Here is a 21,979-nt window from a genome sequence, read left to right on the forward strand (position 1 = left end):
CCACTTCCGGTTTTCTGGTGGTTTATTGGAGATAGGAGTCTCACGGTCTCTCCTGCCCGGGCTGGCTTTGAACGCGATCCTCAGATCTCAGCCTCCTGAGTAGCTAGGATTACAGGCGTGAGCCACCAGCGCCCGGCTTCACGACAATTCTTTTGAATTTAATTTTTGTGGAATTGTCTAGTTTAAGAAAATCAATTACACTTTATGTATAAAAAATGTTCTGTGCTCAATTCAGTAGCACATACACTAACATTGGAACAATAAAGAGAAGAATAGCCCCTGAATGAGGATGACACTCAAGTTCGTGAAGCATTCTAGATTTTTAAAAGAACAGATGCTGGAGGGTATGTGGACAGAAGGGAACCTTGATGCATTGTTGTTGGGAGTTTAAACTTGTTCAAAGACTTTGGAAAGTAGTATGGCGGTTCCTCAAAAGACTACAATAGAGCGCCCCTAAGTCCCAGCAATCCCATTTTGGGCATTCACCCAAATGATCACAAACAAGACCATACTAAAACTACCAGCAAAACTATGTTCATTGCAGCATTATTTACCAAAGCTAAGATACAGAACAAAACCCGAGGCCCCACAGTAAACGAATGGATCAAGAAAATGTGTGTGTGTGTGTGTGTGTGTGTGTACTGGAATTCTATGCCTCCATCAGAAAGAATGACATCACCCAGTTTGTTAGGAAATGGAAAGACATGGAAAAAATTATATTAAGTGAATTAAGCCAGGCCCAAAGAAGTGAAGTAAGCCAGGCCCAAAGAAAGATAAGTCCCATGGTTTCCTTAATTGTAATAACTAGTATGTGTCTGCTACAAGCAGAAAACATCATATAAGTTGATGTAAGGCAAAATGAACCCCAAGATAAGGATTCAAATGGTTTTTATTTCTTGCGATTGTTTCTAAGATATTTATAAGATGAATTCTTTGTTGCTTTGTATGTTCCTCCTGCAAGCTAAAGCCCCTGTTTTCACTGTGTTTGATGTTGGTATACTTTGTGCAGTGGAAGGGAAACACAAATCGTTTAAAAAGGGATGCAGGTGGACCCATTGCAACAATGAGATGAACAAGTCGTTATGTCAAAAAATGATTTTGGCCGTGTGTTGAGGGATGTGGACAGTGGGGGGGGCTGGGGGGTGGAGGGGTTGGTGGGTGTGGGGGGGTGGAGATGGGCAGGGATGGGAAGGGGAAACAAAGGAGGAGGAAGTGGACCCATTGCAACAATGAGATGTACAAGTTATTATGTCAAAAAATGAACTTTACAACTTTGGGGGGAGGAGGACAGGGTGGGGAAAGTGGGGGAGTATGGGAAGGGATGGGAAGGGGAAACAAAGGAGAGGCAACAATGCTTGATAAGAAATCTTGCCCATGTAATTGTAACTCCTCTGTCAGTATTCTCACAATAAAAAAAAATGTACTCAATAACTCACGCATGTAATTGTAACCCCTCTGTATGGCATTTTCACAATATAAAAAAAGAAACATAGGTCCTGTGGTATCCCTTATTTGCAATAACTAATGCATATCTGGGATAAGCAAAGAAGGTATGGTAAGGCAAAAAAAAGGAGTAGGCAACAATGCTTGATAAGAAATGTACTCTTTACATTTTCCATGTAATTGTAACTCCTCTGTATGGTATTTTCACAATTTAAAAAAAAAAAAGGTCAAAAGCATGTGCATATGACTAGATAAGATGATGTTAAGGTAAATGAACCCCATGATAAGGACACAAGTGGTGTTTTATTTCTTCCTGTGGTTTCTAATATATTTATAATGTACGATGTGATTTTTTATATGTGCATCCCCCACAGTTAAACCCCTGTTTTCACTGTATCTGATGTTAGTGCACCTCCATCTTGTATATACACTTCTCTAATTTGGGGATGGAAAGGGAAAAAACAAAATGGTTAAATAAGGATACAATATGACCCATTGCAACAATGTGATGCACAAGAAAGTATGTTGAAAAACGAACTTTACAATTTAGGAGGGTGGGGGAGGGGAGTGTATTTGTGGAGGTGGGAGGGAAGGGATGGCGGGGGAAAACAAAGGAGGAGGTAACAATGCTTGATAGGAAATGAACTATTAATTTTTCATGTAACTGTAACCACTCTGTTTAGTACTTTTACAATAAAAAATATAAAAATGTTATGGGATGGAAGAGAATATTTCCCCTATTTTACCCATATAATATCATTAACAAAGAAATTAATGCAAAACACTGATATGCAGATATTTTGAATAAATGTGTGTTTGTGTATGTGTGTGTGTGTGTGTGTGCATGCCTGCGCATTTTCGTTCTCAGAGTTTGAATTCAGTGCATCAAGGTCCCCCTAGGCCATTCCTCTCTAGATTGTTGAGCTACTATATAAGCTACATCTCCATTCTTGGCTCTTTGCTAGTTCATTAATTTTTTTTAATATTTTTATTATTTTTTATTGTGAACATACTGTACAGAGGGGTTACAATTACATGGGCAAGATAATGAGTACATTTCTTATCAAGCATTGCAGCCTCCTCCTTAGTTTACCCTTCACATCCCTTCCCAGCCTCCCCCCGCCCCCCCCCCACGCCATCCTCCCCCCCACACCAAAGTTGTAAAGTTCGTTTTCGACATGACAACTTGTACTTCTCATTGTTGCAATGTGTCCACCTGTATCCTTAAACGACTTGTTTTTCCCCTTCTCTTCCACAAATTATACCGACATCAAATATAGTGAAAGCAGGGGTTATACTGTGTGTGTGTGGGGGGGGGGATATACAAAGCAACAAAGAAATAATTTTAAAAATGCGTTAGAAAAAAATTCATGAAAGAAAAAAACATTTAAATACATATGTAAGGGTTCATTTTCCTAACATCACATTATCTGAACTTTTCTGCTTGACTCATACATATACTAGATATTGCAAATAAGGGAAACCATGGGACCTATGTTTCTTTGGGCTTGGCTTACTTCAGTTAATATAAATTTTTCCAAACCTTTCCATTTCCTAACAAATGGGGCAATGTCATTCTTTCTGATGGAGGCATAGAATTCCATTGTAATTTTTTTAAAATAATCTCATTAATATTTTTTGTCCTGATTGGCTTCCAACGGTTATCCACAGATCTCAGGTTCCTGAGCAGATACCTGAGTAGACAGGATTACAGGTGTGACCAACCAGCACAAGGCTTTCAGAATAATTTAAAAAGTAGAAGAAAATTTACTTCATGGATGCTTGTTTATCATCTCCCGCTTTTAAAGCATTTTGGAGTGATTATATGTGAATTTATTTCATTTTTGGATTCTTAAAAGACAGTAAGTGATGGAATTTAAACGTTTTAATCTTTTTTTTTTTAATTGGTCATGCAGCATGAAATTTGGGCTTGGACGCTCTCCCTGCGCCTTTCGGGTGAAGGTGAGTGCTGTACACCTTGAGCCACAGTGCCACTTCTGCTTTCCTAGTAGTTTATTGGAGATAAGAGTCTCACAGACTTTCCAGCCTGGGCTTGCTTTGAAGTGCATTCCTCAGATCTCAGCTTCCTCTGTAGCCAGGATTATAGGTGTGAGCCACCAGCTACTGGCTAGTTTTAGTACTTTTTTTAAAAATATTTTTTGGGGGTCTGATCGTGGGGCCTGAACTCTGGGCCTGGGCACTGTCCCTCAGCTCTTCAGCTCAAGGCTAGTGCTCTACCACTTGAGCCACAGCGCCACTTCTGCCTTTTTTCTTTTTTGCTTATGTGGTGCTGAGGAATCGAACCCAGGGCCTCATGCATGCAAGGCAAGCGCTCTACCACTGAGCTACCTTCCCAGGCCTTTAGTACTTTTTAAAATGTATACTGGAACTGTGGAACAGAAGAAATTTGTCTCTCTTTAGACCTCAATTTATGAGCTCAGCTCTGAACATGATAACCCAATGTCACCAACACTGTGTTGAAGACAAAATGTGACAGAAAACAATTACCGTGGGCAATAATTGCTATGCTATTATTTCTTGGACAGGATGAATATTGAGTTGAGAGAGTAAGGGAATGGAGAGGATTTTGCCTACTTTTTTATTGCTTACTTTTTGAAATTTTGAATCATTTCCTTCCCCACTGTGTGTCTTTGGGACATGCACTTAGTGCCTTTAATTACAATATTTCCTAACACTAAAATGGTAATAATATTAGAATTATAGCAAATGTTTTCTTAAGAATTAAGAGAAAAAAAACTTGTGAAATACTTAACATAAACTTCTAGGAATAACAATTACAATTACATGGGCAAGATAATGAGTATATTTCTTATCAAGCATTGTTGCCTCCTTCTTTGCTTCTTGTTCCCATCCCTTCCCATCTCCTCCCACACTCCCCATCCCACCAACTCCCCCCCCCCCACCAAAGATGTAAAGTTCATTTTTTGACATAAGGACTTGTACATCTCATTATTAAAATGAGTCCACCTGCATCCCTATTTAAATGATTTGTTTTTTCCCTTCCCCTCCACAAGTTATACCAACAACAAACACAGTGAAAGCATGGGTTATACCATGGGGGATGGACATACAAATCAACAAAGAAATCATCTTATAAATGTTTGAAACAATTGCAATAAAGAAAAATAAACAATTGAATCCTTATCTTGGGGTTCATTTCACCTAACATCAACTTATCTGACCTTTTCTGCTTGTCTCAGACATATACTAGTTTTTGCAAATAAGGGAAACCATGGGACCTATTACCTATGTTTTTTTGGGCCTGGCTTAATTCACTTAATATAATTTTTTCTAAGTCTTTCCATTTCCTAACAAATGAGGCAATGTCATTCTTTCTGATGGAGGCATAGAATTCCATTGTGTATATATATATATATATATATATACATATATATATATATATATATATGTATATATATATGTATATATATATATGTATATATATATATACATATATATATATATATCACATTTTCTTCATCCTTTCATCTAGTGAGGGACATCTGGGTTTGTTTCATATTTTATGATAAACAATGCTTCAATAAACAATGCTTCAATAAACAATGCTTCAATAAACATAGTTGTGCTAGTAATGGACAAGAGTCTCATATCTAAAATATACCTGGAACCCAAAAAATTTAAATCCCCCAACGACAAATCGTCAAACAAACAACTGCCAAATAAATAAGTGAGCTAAAGACTTAGAAACTTTTCTGAAGAGGAAAAAAGTATGACCAATAGACACGTGAAGAAATACTCAACCTCTCTAGCCATAAAAGAAACGCAAATCAAAACAACATTGAGATACCATATCACCCCAGTTAGAATGGCTATAATCATGAACTCTAAAAACAACAGATGCCGGTGGAGAGGTGGACAGAATGGAACCTTAATGCATTATTGTTGGGAGTGTAAACTTGTTCAACAACTTTGGACAGTAGTATGGAGTTTCCTCCAAAGACTCCACATAGAGCTCCTCTATGATCCAACAATACCACTTTGGGGCATTTACCCAAATGATCACAAACTAGCCAGCAGTTTTTTTTTAATATTAAATAGAATGCAATCAGTATTACAAAAGCCATTACATGTAATGAGAAACCAGAAGGCATGTTCTCTATTGACCATGCTCTGCTTCAAAGTCAGCCAGGTGGATAACTTCTCATGCTGTAAATCAAACTGGTTTTATGTCTTGACAGTATAAAAACATCAGGGACAGAATAATGAATGAATGTTGCAGACTGAAGTGAAGTCCATATGAAAATGTGCAAAACTGATGAAAACGTAAAAGTCTCTGAGTAGTATATTGTGTTTTACATCATTTAAGTTAAATTTCAAAAATAGGGAAGACCTAGAGGAATGAATTCTCTTTTTGATAGCCAATCTAAGGTCCTTAGAAGATTGAACTCTTTCCTCATTCTTGTAGAGGCATCATCAGATGAGAGGAACTCTATTGTTTTTGTGCTTCTTTCCATTTATACTTCAGTTTGAAATCTGAACTACATGAGACTGAAAGAAACCTAGAAAAATTAGACACGCAGGCTTTGGAAAGAGTCATGAACGAAAAATAAATAAAATACATATAGCCTTGTAAAAGGTCTAACTAAATTTATTTATATAGTCTTAAGTGTAAACAAAAAATGATTAAACAATATAATATTATTGAAAATTGAAAAATGTTAGGAGTTGCTTAAATTTTTTCTTTCTACTATAATGAATTAAGTATTGATTTTGTATAGAGAGATTAAAGATGAGATTAACAAGAAACGATTAAAAATGGACAAAAGTTCTGAATAGACACGTTTTCCAAAAAGTCCTGAAAAGCGCCAGTGTGTTTACAAAGTTGTGTTTAATACCACTTCTATGCTAGATTAATGCTTTGTGAACAGAAGTCATTATAGAAATGCAATTGAAAATTATTATGATACTACTTCATAACTATAATAACTCTTATCAAAAAAATCAAAGGAACCAGTTGTGGTGAAAAGGCTTGTAATTCCAAGCATTTAGCAGTTTGGAGTAAGAGGATTTGAGTCTAAGACCAGTCTGGGGTTCTGCACATTGTAAAAACCTGCCCTTAAAAAACTCAAAATGTAATAATGTTGGTGAGAGTGTGAGAAAAGGAAATTTTCTACACTCTTGGTCAAAATACAGGTTAGTATTCTCATTGTAGTAAGTAATTTGCAGTTTTCTGAAGAAATGCAAAGTTGAAATACCATCTGACACACCAATCATTTGATTATTTCTCTCTGGGTAACTCGAAAATATATCTGTAGTTGTTTGTTATTCACATTGTTCACAACAGCTGCCCAGATATAAATAGAAGTTAAGTGTTCAACAACAGACTAATAAAGCAACTGTGGTGCATGCACAAATATATTTTTCTGTTTCATCTTTAAAATAGCAAGAGCTTTCTCCAATTAGGCATAACTTACAATGACCTGAAAGATGTATTCTAAATGAAGAAAAATGTTGTCTTCTGATATTTGTAAAACTACACACACACACACACACACACACACACACACACACACACACACACACATACACACACACCAACCTCAATCATTATGAGAGAAATTTTTTTTAAAGTAAAGCAAACTGGAATTTCTGGGGCATTTAGGTCACAATGTAGAAGATAGTAAATATACAGGATGACCAAGTATACAATTTTAATGTACAACATGAGGATACAGAGGACAACACTGGCCTAAGATAGGAATGAAGCTAAATGAGTAGGAGTTGTTCTTCCTAGTAGGGGCTGCTCTTTTAGATGTTCTTCCTTCAGTAATGGATGACATGAACGTAATACTTTAAATATACCTGCCTGTTTGCAGAAATAACAAACAAGGTAGCAATAATGTTGTATGCTCAACATAGAACAAAATGTCAAATTTAAATACATGAGATTATCCTAGATGTAAACTAATAATTCCAAATAAGGGAAACCATGGGACCTATGTTTCTTTAAGTCTGGCTTACATAACTTAATATGGTTTTTTCCTAAGATCTTCCATATCACTACAAATGAGGTGGTATCATTCTTTCTGATGGAAGAATAGTATTACATGTGTGTGTGTGTGCGTGTGTGTGTGTGTGTGTGTGTGTGTGTGTGTGTGTGTGTGAGACATTCTCTTGATCCATTGATCTACTGAGGAGCATCTGGGTTGATTCCTTATCCTAGCTATGATAAATAATACTGTGATAAACATAATTGTTCTGGTAGCTTTAGTGTGATCTTGTTTGTGATCACTTGGGTAAATGCCAAGAAGTGGAATTACTGTGTAATAGGGGAGCATTATTGTGTACATCAAGGATAATCTTAGTAGATGAGAAGAATAGCTCAATAGCTACGTACATATGAGGGTGTATGGTGATTCCAAGGGAAATGATCTCCAAGATATGTTATTTCTTGTTGTTCTAAATGTAATATGTGATTTCTTTTTATCCTTTTGTGTTTTCCACACCTATGGCTTATCCTCTGTAGTAACTGTATTTGATTTTGATACCCTGGATATTGTAAATATGTTGATCCGAACTAGTTAAGGGAAAGGGAAAAAGCAAAATGGTGAGACAAAAGACAAAAGGGGGAACTTATGCAACAGTGATACTCACAAGACAATACGTTGGAAATAGTCTTGGGGGGGCATTGGGATGGAAGAGGGAGAAAAATGGGGGAAGGGATAACAAGTTATAAAAGAAATGAATTCATTATCTTACTTATGTAACTATAACCCCTCTGTACATTAACTTGACAATAAAATTTAAATATAAAACATAAAATACATGATAGCAAGCAGCAATACAGGAGATGTGAGTGGGGAAATACTGTACTATACAAAGAAGAGTAAAACAGCTGTTGAGAGCAGTAATTTGACTTTAACATAGGAACTAATAAACTAGCATGCAGATTTTCAGCCTCATGTCAGTCACTAAAAAGGGAAAACAAAATGTACAATCAGTAAACCAATAGAGATAAAATAGAAAACTAAACAATTAAGGTGAACAGATGACTTGGACCAAGAATAAAAAATGACACAATTAGTAAACAAATAACAAGCTGGTAAGTTATAAAATATTACTAATAATTCTAGTAATGTTTTCTTAACCTCACAACTTGTTGGAACTATACTTCAAATCACAGTTTAATAGCATATCATTTTAAAATTAGGTTACTTCCTATTGATTTCTTAATATTGAATGTTTAATATATAATTTTAATTTCAGTAGCTATAGAAAAGAAAGTGAAACTAAGTTTAATAATATATAGCATGAATTGTAAAATTGAGAAGCATTAGAACTTAAACGAATAACATCATTATTGTTTCATTTCTGTGAATTAATGTAATAATTCAAAGTGTTTTCTACACTTTGCACTCATCTTAACATCAAATAATAAATTATTGCACATGACTTGGTATTAGGTGGAAGGGTTCAGCACTGTGGTAATATTCACACCACACAGTACATCAGAGTTTGACTCCTCTCATCTAGCTTAAATTGTGGAAATTTGATTTCTACATGCATGTTAAATTCTTGCCAAAGTGACATCTATAAAATTATAAACAATTATGTATATGAAGAGTGTTTCCGATGATACTTAAAAGTCACATTCATTAATTAAATTTTATTGTTTTCTACCAAATAAATATTTATAGAGAGACTGAATTTCTGAGTTGAGGATTATTTTATATCCCTGCCATTGTTTCTATAGTTGGACTTAATTTTCCATAAAGGGTTAAGTGTATTATATTGGATATATGAAGGTAAACTGAATGTTTATTCTATCAATATTTTGCCACTTGTTTAATCCCAAGTTTAAATTATCCATATGTTTGAAGTAATGAAAATAACAAAGATATAAAAAAGATAAATCAGTGTGTAGTTGATAAGTATCTTCACCTTTATTTTGATAGTTGGCCCTCTTTTACACTACAGAATATTATAAGGAAAATGTGCTCAAGGCTGACCACAACTGCAGAATATTATGGTTTGGTCTATCATAAGAGCAGGAAGAATGGGGTACCTTCCTTCCAAAAGTCTGCTCCCAGGGATGTGATCTGTTTTATGTTGGTCACTTGAAAATGAACATTTTTCACAGTCAACCTTGAAAAGCCATCTTGATAGACCATTTATTAAGTGGTTACATTGGATTATCCATGGCTTTGCAAGGATGCCGGATTGCCTCATTTTGAGACAATTAAAACAGGAATTTATTCAGCTGTTCTTTGTATCTTTAGGAAAAAACCCATTGACTCTAGGCCTGGGGATCAAAGGGGTCCAGAGAAGCTACTACCGTGAATAGTAATCCTAGGCCTCTAAAAACAAAATAAAACAAAACTCCAGTAGGAAAAGCAACTCAGTGCAACTATCACAGCCTACATGAAGTCAGTCAAAATATGGAAGCTGAGAGTCATTTATCAGATAACTAATATATTTTTATGAGGCACACTGAAATAAGACTTGAGAGAGAGGGTCAAAAGACTGATCAGAGAGACTAAAATTGGTCACAAGAAGATTGGAAAATACAATTCCTTGTACAGCAAATAAATCTTAGAAAGCCTGTGCATATAAGAACAAGACAGCAGACCAAATTCCAGATATGTGCATTCTCTTAGAGGCCAGCTTAATGAATTATCAATGGAAATCTTTGCATTCTTAAATATTTGACCACATGTAGGAGAAGGCCAATTGCTGAAGAGAAAGAAAACGTCATCACTCAGTTACGAGGTCCAATATCACATTAGGAAGGAATCAAGCACAGATTTGTAATAAAAAGAGAAAAAATATTCCAAATGAGGGTTTCATTTGTTTTGATGTAACAGTTTCTGATTTATGTGCTAGCAAATACCATACAATTGATCCATTCCCACAGCTGAGTTGATATTTACTGCAGTATTCCCACATGAAGGAAAAGAGAAAATTTACAAATGTCTGATGAAATGACTTGAGGGTGAAGTGTTCTATTAGTGATATCTGAGGTTTAGACATAGATGAAGAGGGGGATTTTCTTTTTTAAAAATCCCCCATTTTTAGCCTGGTGCCAGAGGCTCACAGCTTTAATCCTAACTACTCAGGAGGCTGAGAACTGAAGACTGCTTTTCAAAGCCAGCCTGGCAGGAAAGTCCCTGAGACTCTTATCTCCATTTGAGTTGAAGAGCTCAGAGACAGTACACAAGCCCAGACTTAAAGCCCCTCGACCAAGACCAAAAAAAATCTCCCTTTTGTGGGACTGCCTACATCTTTTCCTATCATTCAACAAAGAAGCCATTTTATCACCCACAACATTTAAATCCTGTCCTAGCTACTGCAAATACAATGGTTTGTTATCTTATGTCAAAAAGTTCATATTTTCGGGATCCAATACCAGCAGTGGTAACATTTTTTTCCAGTCCTTGAACTCTGGGCCCGGGCCCTGAACATGGTTATGCTTGTAGCGTTAATGTTTATTTATTGGATTACTGCCCATGAGGGGAATTAAGGGGTCATAAGAGAGATCTATTTTTAGTCTTTTGAGGAAACTCCATACTGCATTCCAGAGGAGTGGAACAAGTTTAACTTCCCACCAACAGTGTAATAGAATTCCCAATTGGAGACGGGTGCTGGTTGCTCACGCTTGTAATCCTTACTACTCAGGAGGCTGAGATCTGAGGATCATGGTTCAAAGCCAGCCCAGGGAGGTTACGAATTGGCTACACCCACGGCAGCATTTGTTATTATTAGTTTTCTTGATAATGGCCATTCTAACTGGGAAGGGGTAGAATCTGTCTTATTTACTTGTAGATTTGTAGGCACCTTCTAGCTACCATAAATGAATGAATCCATGAAACCTGTATTTTTCTGCGTCTGCATTCCTTTCTCTTAGCATAATTTTCCCAAGCCTTTCATTTTCCTTAAAACTGGTGAAAAGTCATCCTTTCTAATGGGTGAATGGAATTCCATTGTGTGTTTGTGTGTGTGTGTGTGTGTGTGTGTGTGTGTGTGTGTAAGATGACTATAGGCCCATGAGTTCATTTCTAAGCCTACTTTTTCATCTGTAATTCTCTAATTTCATATTAAATTTGGATTGCTTTCTCTACTGCATTGAAGAATATTGTTGGGATTTTGATGGGTAGTGCATTGTCAATTGTTTGGGGGCAGAAGTGCAGTTTTCACAATGTTATTTGTGAAAGCATTGAAAGATTTTGCATTTCCTTGAATCTCCTTCAATTTCCCTTTTTATATTTTTAAATTTTCACAGTAGAGGTCCTTCACATTTTTGGTTAAATTAATTCATAGTTTTGTTGTTGTTGTTGTTTTGTTTTGTTTAGATTTGAGTTGATTTTGAGGCTAATACATATGAGGTTATTTTTTGGATTTCAACCTGGATGTTCCCATTGTTGGTAACAAAGAAAGACTACTGATTCTTGTGGGTTTAATACCCTTGCTACATTGCTAAAGGTTAGCAACACCTTTACTAACTTGAGGAAGGTAGGTATAGGGTCTCTAAATACAGGATCATTTCATCTGTACAAAGGGATCGTTTTACTTCTTCCTTATTTGGATCCCCGTTATGTTTTTCTCTTGCCTATTGCTCTTGCTAGAATGTCCACTACTATATGGAAGAGTAGTAGAGAGGGTGGACATCATTGTTTCATTCCAGATTTTATTTTATTATTTTTTGAGTTTGCAAAATCTGGTTTAATTCAAACTGAGGAGCACATTGTGAAAATACATATGCATAAAAATCTAATAAATGCTAGATAAACAACATATTACTTTACAATAGAATAACCACAAATTTGAAGGCTCAAATTGAGTCTGTCAGTTGTAAACACAATTTTATATTTGGCTCAAATGGCTACTGAATTTCAAATGGTGCCAAGTTCCTCCAAAGCACCTCTTGACCCCCTCAGCCTTGGGCAGAGTTTCACCACAGTCTCAGTCAAAATCCCAGTCATCCCATCAACTCTTGGGGCCAATGGAGTCATTGGTACCCAAACACAACTGGAGGCCAGGGATTTCCAGTGGCCAAAAGTTATTGCACAGAGAACTCCATTCTAAGCCAGACTCATGGCTAAGAAGGTGTGAGATTAACCCTTTAAACAGTGGTGTAGCATTAACCTGGTCTATGTTAAGAAATAGCTCCTTAGTGAGAATGTAGTAATTACTAGTTATCACACCAACAGAAAAAGGCAACATGGGAGCTTCACATTAACTAGGTCTGGCTTCACTCACGTAGAGTGATTATTTTATTTTAGACCTAAGAGAAAATGAGTTCATAACAGTCATTTCTTCACATAAGATTTGTGTAGCATTAAAATTGTTTAACGCTAATGATGAGGCCATGCAGGTAAAAAATGTGTGATTCTCCTCTGCCAAAACAGAAACACCCCATTTCGACTCCTGTCCAGTTTCCAATATATATATATATATACATACATACATACACCTGTTATTGCACATCTTTCACACAAATCTGTGTATGTATTTTATATAATATATATTTAAATACATTACACATAAAAAGACTATGGCACTTTACAGAATACATGTTTAACAAAGATCATTCATTACACCACAAATGTTTGAAATGTTACAAAACCCTTAAATCATTTAATGTAACATTGTGAATTAAAACACAGGTTTAAAGCTTCCACAGACTCCAAGACAAATATTTCTGCTTTAGAATTTATTGAGAAGCCCAGCTTATCACAAATTTTTAAGCAACAGATGCAAGAAAAATTAATAAGACTTTTCTGGTATTAGCAATTGTTTTATTAGAAAAATAGTTGTGGGTCAAGTGGTTTTTAAAGAGCTGTGTAGAAGAGTTTTAGTCTAGACTTCATTCCAGATTTTAATGTCTTCATGTGTCCACTGTTATGTACATTCTTTGTCATATGCATACTCTGTATAATATTGAGGAAAGTTGCATGCATTCCTAGCTTCTCAGACTTTTTAATCATATAGGGGTATTGGAGCTTATTAAAAGATTTCTAAATCCATATAAAGATCATGTGGTTCTTGTCCCTGCTTCTGCTGATGGTGTGTGTTACATTTATTGACAAGTATGTTGAATCCAATTGTACCCTACGATGAATCCTGTTCATTATACCTCAAGCAGCACCATTGGTTGTTACTGGAAGTAACGGTTACTGGATGTGGAAACTGATCCCAGGAGAGGAATGGAACATAGAGGAATGGCAAAGTTCAAGTTAATATGTGATTTCCTTTTTACTGTACAAGAAAACAATCCCAAGGCTTGAAGGAAACTCTGTCCCTGACTTTTTCGAGTGTGTTATTTACTCATATAAAACTTTTCTGTAAACTTTTAGTTGTGTATTACAAAAAGAAATAATGTGTTATTTGAAGGCCAGCATAGAACAAAAAGAAATAACGTTGTTTTAAAAGTGTTCTACTGCAAAGAAACAAAGACATGGAAATTTTAAAGTGCCTTATGCATGGATATTTCATTCCTGAGATGATCCTTTTGTTGCAGGAGTCAGTTATCAATTACTTAGTATGGTCCTGAGTTCTCCTTAGCAATAAGGATTCCAAAAAGCAGGATCCAGTGAGTATGATCAACAAAAGGAGCCCCTTCTCTTAAAGGAGTATTCTTTTAAGGAGGGTCCCATAGAAATATCTGTGTTGCTTTTGTTTGCTTGTTTAGTTTGTGCTGGTTGTGGAGCTTGAACCCTGAGGGTGGACCTTGTTCCTGAACAGTTGCCTTTCCTGCCCACCTGCCCCCAAAGCCAATACTCTACTGTTGAGCCAAAACTCCACTTCTGGATTTCGGGCGTTTAATTAGAGATAAGAGTTTGACAGACTCTCCTGCCTGGGTTGACTTTGAACTAAGCTAGTAAGAAAGCTATGTGATATCAACTGTATAGACTTCTCTTTTGAAATAAGAAATATTAGATGAAGTTTATTATAAAGCTAATATTTGACAATTTTTAAAATAAGAGATTATGTCCAGCAAAAAAGCCATAACTTAAATAATTCAGCAAAAGTAGGTACACTGAATAATTTTGGAATTATATTTTCTGCTTGGAAAGATTATTGAACTTGTCGTTCCTTTTGTGGAAACTTAAAGTCACATTTCACTTTTTTTGTTGGTCGTGGGGATTGAACTCTGATCCTGGGCATTATTCCTCGGCTCTTCAACTCAAGTTGAGCACTCTACCACTTTAGCTCCAGCACCACTTCTGGGATTCTGGTGGTTAATTGAAGAAAAGGGTCTCATAGACTTTCCTGACCAGGCTGGTTTTGAACCACAATCCTCTAGTCTCAATCTCCTGAGTAGCTAGCATTACAGGCATGAACCATCAGCACCTGGCTCATATTTGCATTTATGCGCACTTAATGACACTATGTAGACAAAGTATGGAAACTTGAAACAAATGATGACATTGCAGCTTTTCAGAAAAATTGAGGTAGCAATAAATATGTCCTCCTTTTCCATGTTGTTACATTAATGACTCATGGGACCCTTACATTAGCATCCTCTGCCATCTGTATAGTTGTATTTAGTATCAGGAAATGTTCATAGAGAAAAATAGAAAGACAGATTTTTAGAAAGCAAATGAGATTGAGTAGGAAAGAACAGCACAGAAGGAGATACATTTATCACACAGATATTAAGAACTACCCTAAGAGATTTAGACTGCTAAACGCAATGAGGAATAAGCTTAGTTGATAACTAGTTCTTCAATAACCAAAAATGGTTCTCAAGAACAGTTTCTGGTACACCTTAGTTACTATCATTTATTCCTTCCATCGAGTTATTCCTTCTGTTCTGTCACAACTGTTAATTAGCCTCTGCGTTTTTGGTACCATGATTGACCAAAAAGATTTCCAAATGTCACTTAGACTATCCTTCTCTCTGTGATTAGCAGTGACCACACAAAATCCTGGCATCAGTTGCTTTGACCTAATGACCAAAACTTTTTTTTCAACAGAGTATGCTATTATAAGTAAAGTACATGAATAAGGGACTATTGTCAGGTGTCAGTATGGAAGGAGCAATTATATATTGAAAGTATGGTTTCTTTATTTTGCATTTGCTAACTAAATGGTTTTTTTTTTAATTGTGAAAATACTGTACAGAGGAATTACAATTACATGTGGGCAAGATAATGAGTACATTTCTTATCAAGTATTGTTGCCTCCTCCTTTGTTTCCCCTTCCTATCCCTTACCATCCCTCCCATCTCTACCGCCCCCCCCCCCGCCAAAATTGTAAAGTTCGTTTTTCAACATAACGACTTGTACTTCTCGTTATTACAATGGGTCCACCTGTATCCCTATTTAAACGATTTGTTTTTTTTTTCCATTCCCCTCCACAAATTATACCAACATTAAATACAGTGAAAGCAGGGGTTATATCGTGTGTGGGGGGACACACAAAGCAACAAAGAAATCATCTTATAAATATATTAGAAACAGTCACATGAATGAAAAAATATTTGAATACTTTTTTTTATTGCCAGTCCAGGGGCTTAAACTCAGGGCTAGGGAATTATTCCTGAGCTTTTTTTTTCTCAAGGCTAGCACTCTACCACTTGAGGCACAGCACTACTTCCAGTGTTTTTCTGTTTATGTGGTACTAGGGAATTGAACCCAGGGTTTCATGCATGCTAGGCAATCACCATACCATGAAACCACATTCCCAGAATCTTAAATGAATTTCTTAAGAAGGCATGATATTTTGATTCTGTAACTATGTATCATAATTTTGGCCAGGTGCTAGAAAATGATGTAGAAAACAGTTCAATATGAGAAGTCCAGTAAGGCAGGATGGAAAATGAATAACCGTCATGGTCTAGCCAGGGTACAGAGGAGCTTATGTCATGGAGCTGTTTCAACAGGCTGAGCGAGACAGCTCCTGACCCACAGCCCACCTCCAGAATGAGAGGGCCACCATGGGTTCTAGCCACATGGAGACAATGGGCCACCTCCTCCAGCACACATTCAACCAGTTCATGTGAGAGAGAGGGAGAAAGAAAGTGAGAAGTACACCTAAACCCTGTGCCGGTGGCTCAGAACTCTAATCCCAACTACACAGGAGTCTGAGAAATGAGGATCATGGTTCATAGCCAGCCCGGGAAGGAAAGTCTGTGAGACACTTATCTCCAAAGATCCACCAGAAAACTGAAAGTGGTGCTGTGGGCTCAAGTGGTAGAGCGCTAGTCTTGAGCTGAGGAGCTCCTGAACAGCGTCCAGACCTAGAGTTCAAGCCCCATGACTGACAAGAAGTGGACTTCCCACTACAAAAAGTGGACTGAATAGCACCCATTTAACTAGGGAGCATGGTACAGAAGTCAGGCCTAGCTTCCTGTGAACTTGAGGTCATAAGTAGGTCATCCAGCTTCTCCATGCTTTGTTTTCCCCAGTTGCAAAACTCAACACAGTGAAGGATACCCTTCCTCATGTGGATAGGGTAATGATGAAAGAGAGCCATGTTTTATTTCATAATCCCACACCGGTTGCCCCATTAATAACAGGGGCCACCTGAACCCTTTCCAGGTATCTTCCTGTCATATGCTCACAGAATTGTCGAGAACATTACCTGAAGGCCACTCCCTCTGTGCCTAGCCATGTTTCAGAGATCTCTCTATATAAATCCCTTGTTTCCTCACAACTGTCCTGTGAAGAGACTGAATTCCAATGGTTGTGGCCCTACCCAGAGCTTTATCTGTGGTCAAGAATCGGCTGCCATGGACTAAGAGTTTGTGATATCCATCTAAACTGATGACTGAGCATGGCTCTACATGTCTACCATCCCAACTACAGAGGACCAGGACTGGTGGAGCATACATGTCACAGATAGGAGGATCGCCTGAGCTCAGCCCAGCCTGAGCATATATTGTTTCTCAGAAATGCACAAGACAGAAAGGTGGCTCCTCAGAGCCAGGGAGAGGAAACAAGCAGGGGGTCATGGTGCTCTCAGAGGGGTTTCTGACCCGAGTTGGGAATGGTATTGGGGCGGCCACTCACCTGTGCTGCTGGGAGACGCTGTTGGCAGATGATCCAGGTAGAGCAAGCAGGGATGGCGGTGGCATGGCAGACACATGGACCCAGAGCAGAGGACCAAGGGCAGGGACCAGGTCAGGGCCATAGCCCCACTGAGATTTGAAATCCAGCACCACAGGAAGGTGGGTAGGGGGGTGGGGCATATCAATTTCCTACTATTCTCTAAAGTTACCTTGAGTCTCTTGCTCACCACTCAGCCACCTCTACCTGCCTTAACTGCTGGTAGTGGTGTACTAAAAGAGGAAATCCAGGTGCTACCAGGCATCATGGAATGTGGGCGTTGCCACCTTTCTTGTATCCCATTGGTCAGAAAGAAACATGAAATAATGGGGGTGTGGCTAGAATCCTGTGATGCAATCAGCATGGGCAGAATCAAGTTGACAGGGGCTCTCCCAGCCCTTTTCCCAGGGAACTCTGTCCCATTCAGTTGGGGACAAGAGGGAGACCGCTTTAGCTGGATGGCTGCACAGATTGTTGTTTATGTCTGTTTGTTGCCAGTCCCGAACCTTGATCTCAGGATCTGGGCACAGTCTCTGAGCTGCTTTTGCTCAAGGCTGGCCCTCTAACACTGGAGGCACAGGGCTTCTGTCTTTGTTGGCACTGAAGTTGGACAGGGTCTCAAGGACTTTCCTCCTGAGGGTGACCTTGACCATGATCCTCCCATCACAGCCTTGTAAACGTCAAGGAGGAATGTTGAGAGCCACTGGTGCCTGCCTAATCATTGGTCTTGCTGATGTTCTTGGACAGAACAGTGAGTTCCCTATTCTCGGGTTTAAGTGGGGGGAGCTAGAACCCAAAGTTCGAATCCTGGGGCTGCCACCTCCAAATGGCAGGAGATCCTAAGACACTCATTCATATCCATATGAATACAAATAGGATGGGATGTATGTCATGATTGAATGGGCAGTTCTTGAATGATTCTAGGATAAAATTGTACATAATTATATTATAGGACACTAATCGATTTTATTTAATACTTTATTAAGCATTTACACAATCACATTCATAAAATGGAGGAATAATGAAATACCTAAGAATTGGGCCTCACATACTATAAAGGTGCCATTTTTCTGCCAGGACTGGGATTTGAACTCATGGTCTGGGTAACAGTGTTGTACTGTGTAGGAAGGGGAATCTGGCCTCCTTGAAGTCAAGAAATTCAAGTCTGTTCCTTAGGCCTGAAATCGGCCCCCACCTATTCATGTACAATTTAAATATATGATTTATATTTATATTTATATACATACGTTCACTCCATATTGCATTCAGTGTAGTTATTGTATTTTTTGTTTTATTTATGTATTGACCATTTATTTATTGATTATTATGACACATAGAACGTTGGTTACATTGATTACATAGGATATAAGCCTGCATATGTATTCCACTTCATACCTGACACCAGGACATTCACAGAAAAGGAAAACGTGTCAGCATCAGCTTCTTACTCAACGATTCATTGTTTGGGAGTGCTGGTATCTGAACTCATGGCCTACAGGGCCAAATTCATGAATGGTTGAGTGTGAACACATCCTCCTGGGGCAAACAGCTGACAGGCTGTTCCCAGGACCTGAGATCGAGCCCAGGAGTTAACAAAATATGAACAGATTGACATGCAGATGACAGTATACTAATAAATATATATCTTTATAGAGTGCCAGAGATGTCTATACGTTATTCAGTTATAAGACTACATTCCTACCAATTCTTGGGTATTTATTATGCGTCCATGTAATTAATGTTAATGTGTTCATCCTTACACTATTAATGAAATCAAGCAGTGTCCTGAAATTATTGTGTTCCTGTAAATAATAATATTCTTTTTATGCTTCATAAATATTAAATAAAATCAATCAGACTCCTGATAACACTCTGTCTAATTTTATAGGAGCATCATGATTAACTCATTCAACTGTGACACTGACAAAAATCCATTGTTATTCCTATGGATGAGAACCAGTTTCTTAGTATTTCCTGCCATTGGTTGGTCAGGTCCTATGTTGCCACGTGAGCCTATGGCTTCCCTAATAGTCCGCCAACCTTCAGCAATGTAAGGTGAAGTACCCTTTGCAACAGTGTCATTCACACCTAGGAGGGTCACCGTGCAAAGGAAGAAAACGTAAAAAGGCCACATTTTTTCTGTGCATTGTTTTCCCTGAAAGGCCTGATTCCATTAGCAGCTGTGGGTCAAGTGGCTACATCCCAGCCTAGAGTGATCAAAGCTGAGGTAGAATTGCCACTACCTGAGTTCAAGCCCTGTGCTTGACAAAATAAAAATAAACCATACAAACATACATACATGCATACATACATACATACATATACACATTAAAAATATTTAAAATATTATGAGGATCCGTGGCTTGTAATTCTTGCCATTTTTTCTGCCAGGCCTGGGATTTGAACTCAGGGTCGGGGGAAATCTGCAGCACATTGGGGGATGGGAAGATCACCATGCTGGAAGACAATAAAGAAATGCCTGTTCCTAGGGCCTGAATTCTAAAATAATATTTGTATACATTTTAAAAACATGATTTATATTTACATGCAAATGTTTACTGTATGTTGTGGTTAGTGTATTCATTTTTTATGTTTTATTTATTTCTTATGCATTTGAGTGAGTATGATTACACATATAACATTTTTTGCATACTATTACATAAGACATAGATTTGCTTATGCTACATCATTCCTGAGGCCCAGGACATTCACTGATAAGGAAAACAGTGGGACAATTGGGTTTTCGCACAGGATTAAGTTTTTGCCAGTTCTGTGCCTTGAACTCAGGGTCTGACAGGCCCACTTCATGAAAGGGTAAATGTTAGCACACCAGTCTGATGCAAGTGAAGTTGGTGGGCACATTTGAGGACCTGAGATCAAGCCGAGGAACGGCCAATATATGAACAGATAGATGTTTAGATTGCAGTGTGTGTGTGTGTGTGTGTGTGTGTGTGTGTGTGTGTGTGTGTGTGTGTGTTTGTGTGTGTGTGTGCATGTGTGTGTGTGTATTAACATATGTATATGCATCTACAAAGGTATACAGAGAGAGACAGAGATTTATGTAGATTCTAGTGTATAACCATATATAAAGAGTGATGTCTATATCTTATTTTCACATATTCTATTACTACCAATTATTTGGTCTAAAATTATGCCTCCATTAATTAATCATGGTAGGATACTTCATAAAGAATTAATCAATAATCTATATTTATTGCATACAATCTTAAACTGGAATGACTATCTAATTAGTAATTCAGTTAGCACATTTCAAACATTCTATTAGTGTTCCTATAGATAGGAACAAGTTTCCTAAGATCTTCAGCCATGTGTAGGTGGCAGGCCTAGGATAGATCTCAGGGCCTAGGTATATGGGTTAGACTGATGCTTCACTGACAACCCCTCAGCCTTCATCCACGCAAGGTCACCTACAATTTTCAAGCCAAGTCATTGAGCCCCAGGAGGGTCACAGTGCTAAGTAAACAAAAGCAAACCTGTTGTGTAAAATTACCTGGTTTTTCATCATCCATTTTTGTTGGTTTGCTGTATTTTTGCCAGTGCTGGGAATTGAACTCGGGTCCTAGGATCCCTGGGTGGGTGTAAAAGCTGCATCCCAACCTAGGGTAATCATGATTTAAGACACAATAAAATGCTTCCTTGAGCAAAAGGAGATCAGGGAAAATGTCTAGACTCACGTTCCAGCCTCAGGTCCTGCCACAAAAAAAGAGCCAGTAACTCCATGTGTCTGTGTATATATGCATGTATTTGAATTGGTGAAGAGCCAGAGTTGCTATGAAGAATGGCACCTAGCTAGGAAATTTGCTTTGAATAGAATGATTTCTTAGCACAGAGTGTGCGTTCAAGACAGTGCATGTTCTGGGGCTCCCCACACTGTTCCCAGTTAACCTGAGGGGGTCTCCATACCCCAGGCTGCTGGAGGAAATCTGCCTCATTGTTGGAACAGGCAGACAATAAGCCTCACTCCTGTGCATCTGGGTAACAAACAATTCATCCAAGCCAATTAGTGAGGATGAGTGTGCCCAGGCTGTTAAGTTAGGAGAAAAAGGCCTCTTTGAACCCCAAGCAATCTCTCTCCCCTGTGCTCTGTTTTGACTGGAAGCTTTCATTTGTGCCACCTGCCATGGCAGACCAAGTTCCCTACACTCATCCTGTCTTTGTTAAACTATGTTTCAGTGTTGAAACAAACTGCTACCATTAATTCAACAGTCCTTCTCATAGACAATTAGGGAGCTGAACAGAATGAAATGATTCATTATTGGCAACGGTGCCTCCGTGTGTGTGTGTGTGTGTGTGTGTGTGTGTGTGTGTGTGTGCGCACGCGCGCGCATACACCATCCTTGTGATTGAACTATGGACCTAACCACTGTACCTGAGTTTCTCCTGTATAAGGACAGTACTCTTACCACACAGCACTTCAGGATATTTTTGTAGGGATGTGGTACTGAGGATTCAAACCCAGGGTTTCACACACACAAAGCAGTCTA

At 38.0% G+C, this 21,979-nt stretch overlaps 1 non-coding gene across 1 annotated transcript; it reads left to right on the plus strand.

Annotated features, from left to right (window-relative positions):
• The first annotated feature begins 222 nt into the window (after positions 1–222).
• On the plus strand, positions 223–324 carry LOC122096003. The gene has a single exon (XR_006145232.1). It is a non-coding gene; the product is annotated as a U6 spliceosomal RNA (small nuclear RNA).
• The last annotated feature ends 21,655 nt before the right edge of the window (positions 325–21,979 follow it).

This window comes from Dipodomys spectabilis, unplaced genomic scaffold, assembly GCF_019054845.1.
Source record: "Dipodomys spectabilis isolate Male_0828 unplaced genomic scaffold, ASM1905484v1 ptg000364l, whole genome shotgun sequence".
Taxonomy (NCBI): Eukaryota; Metazoa; Chordata; class Mammalia; order Rodentia; family Heteromyidae; genus Dipodomys; species Dipodomys spectabilis.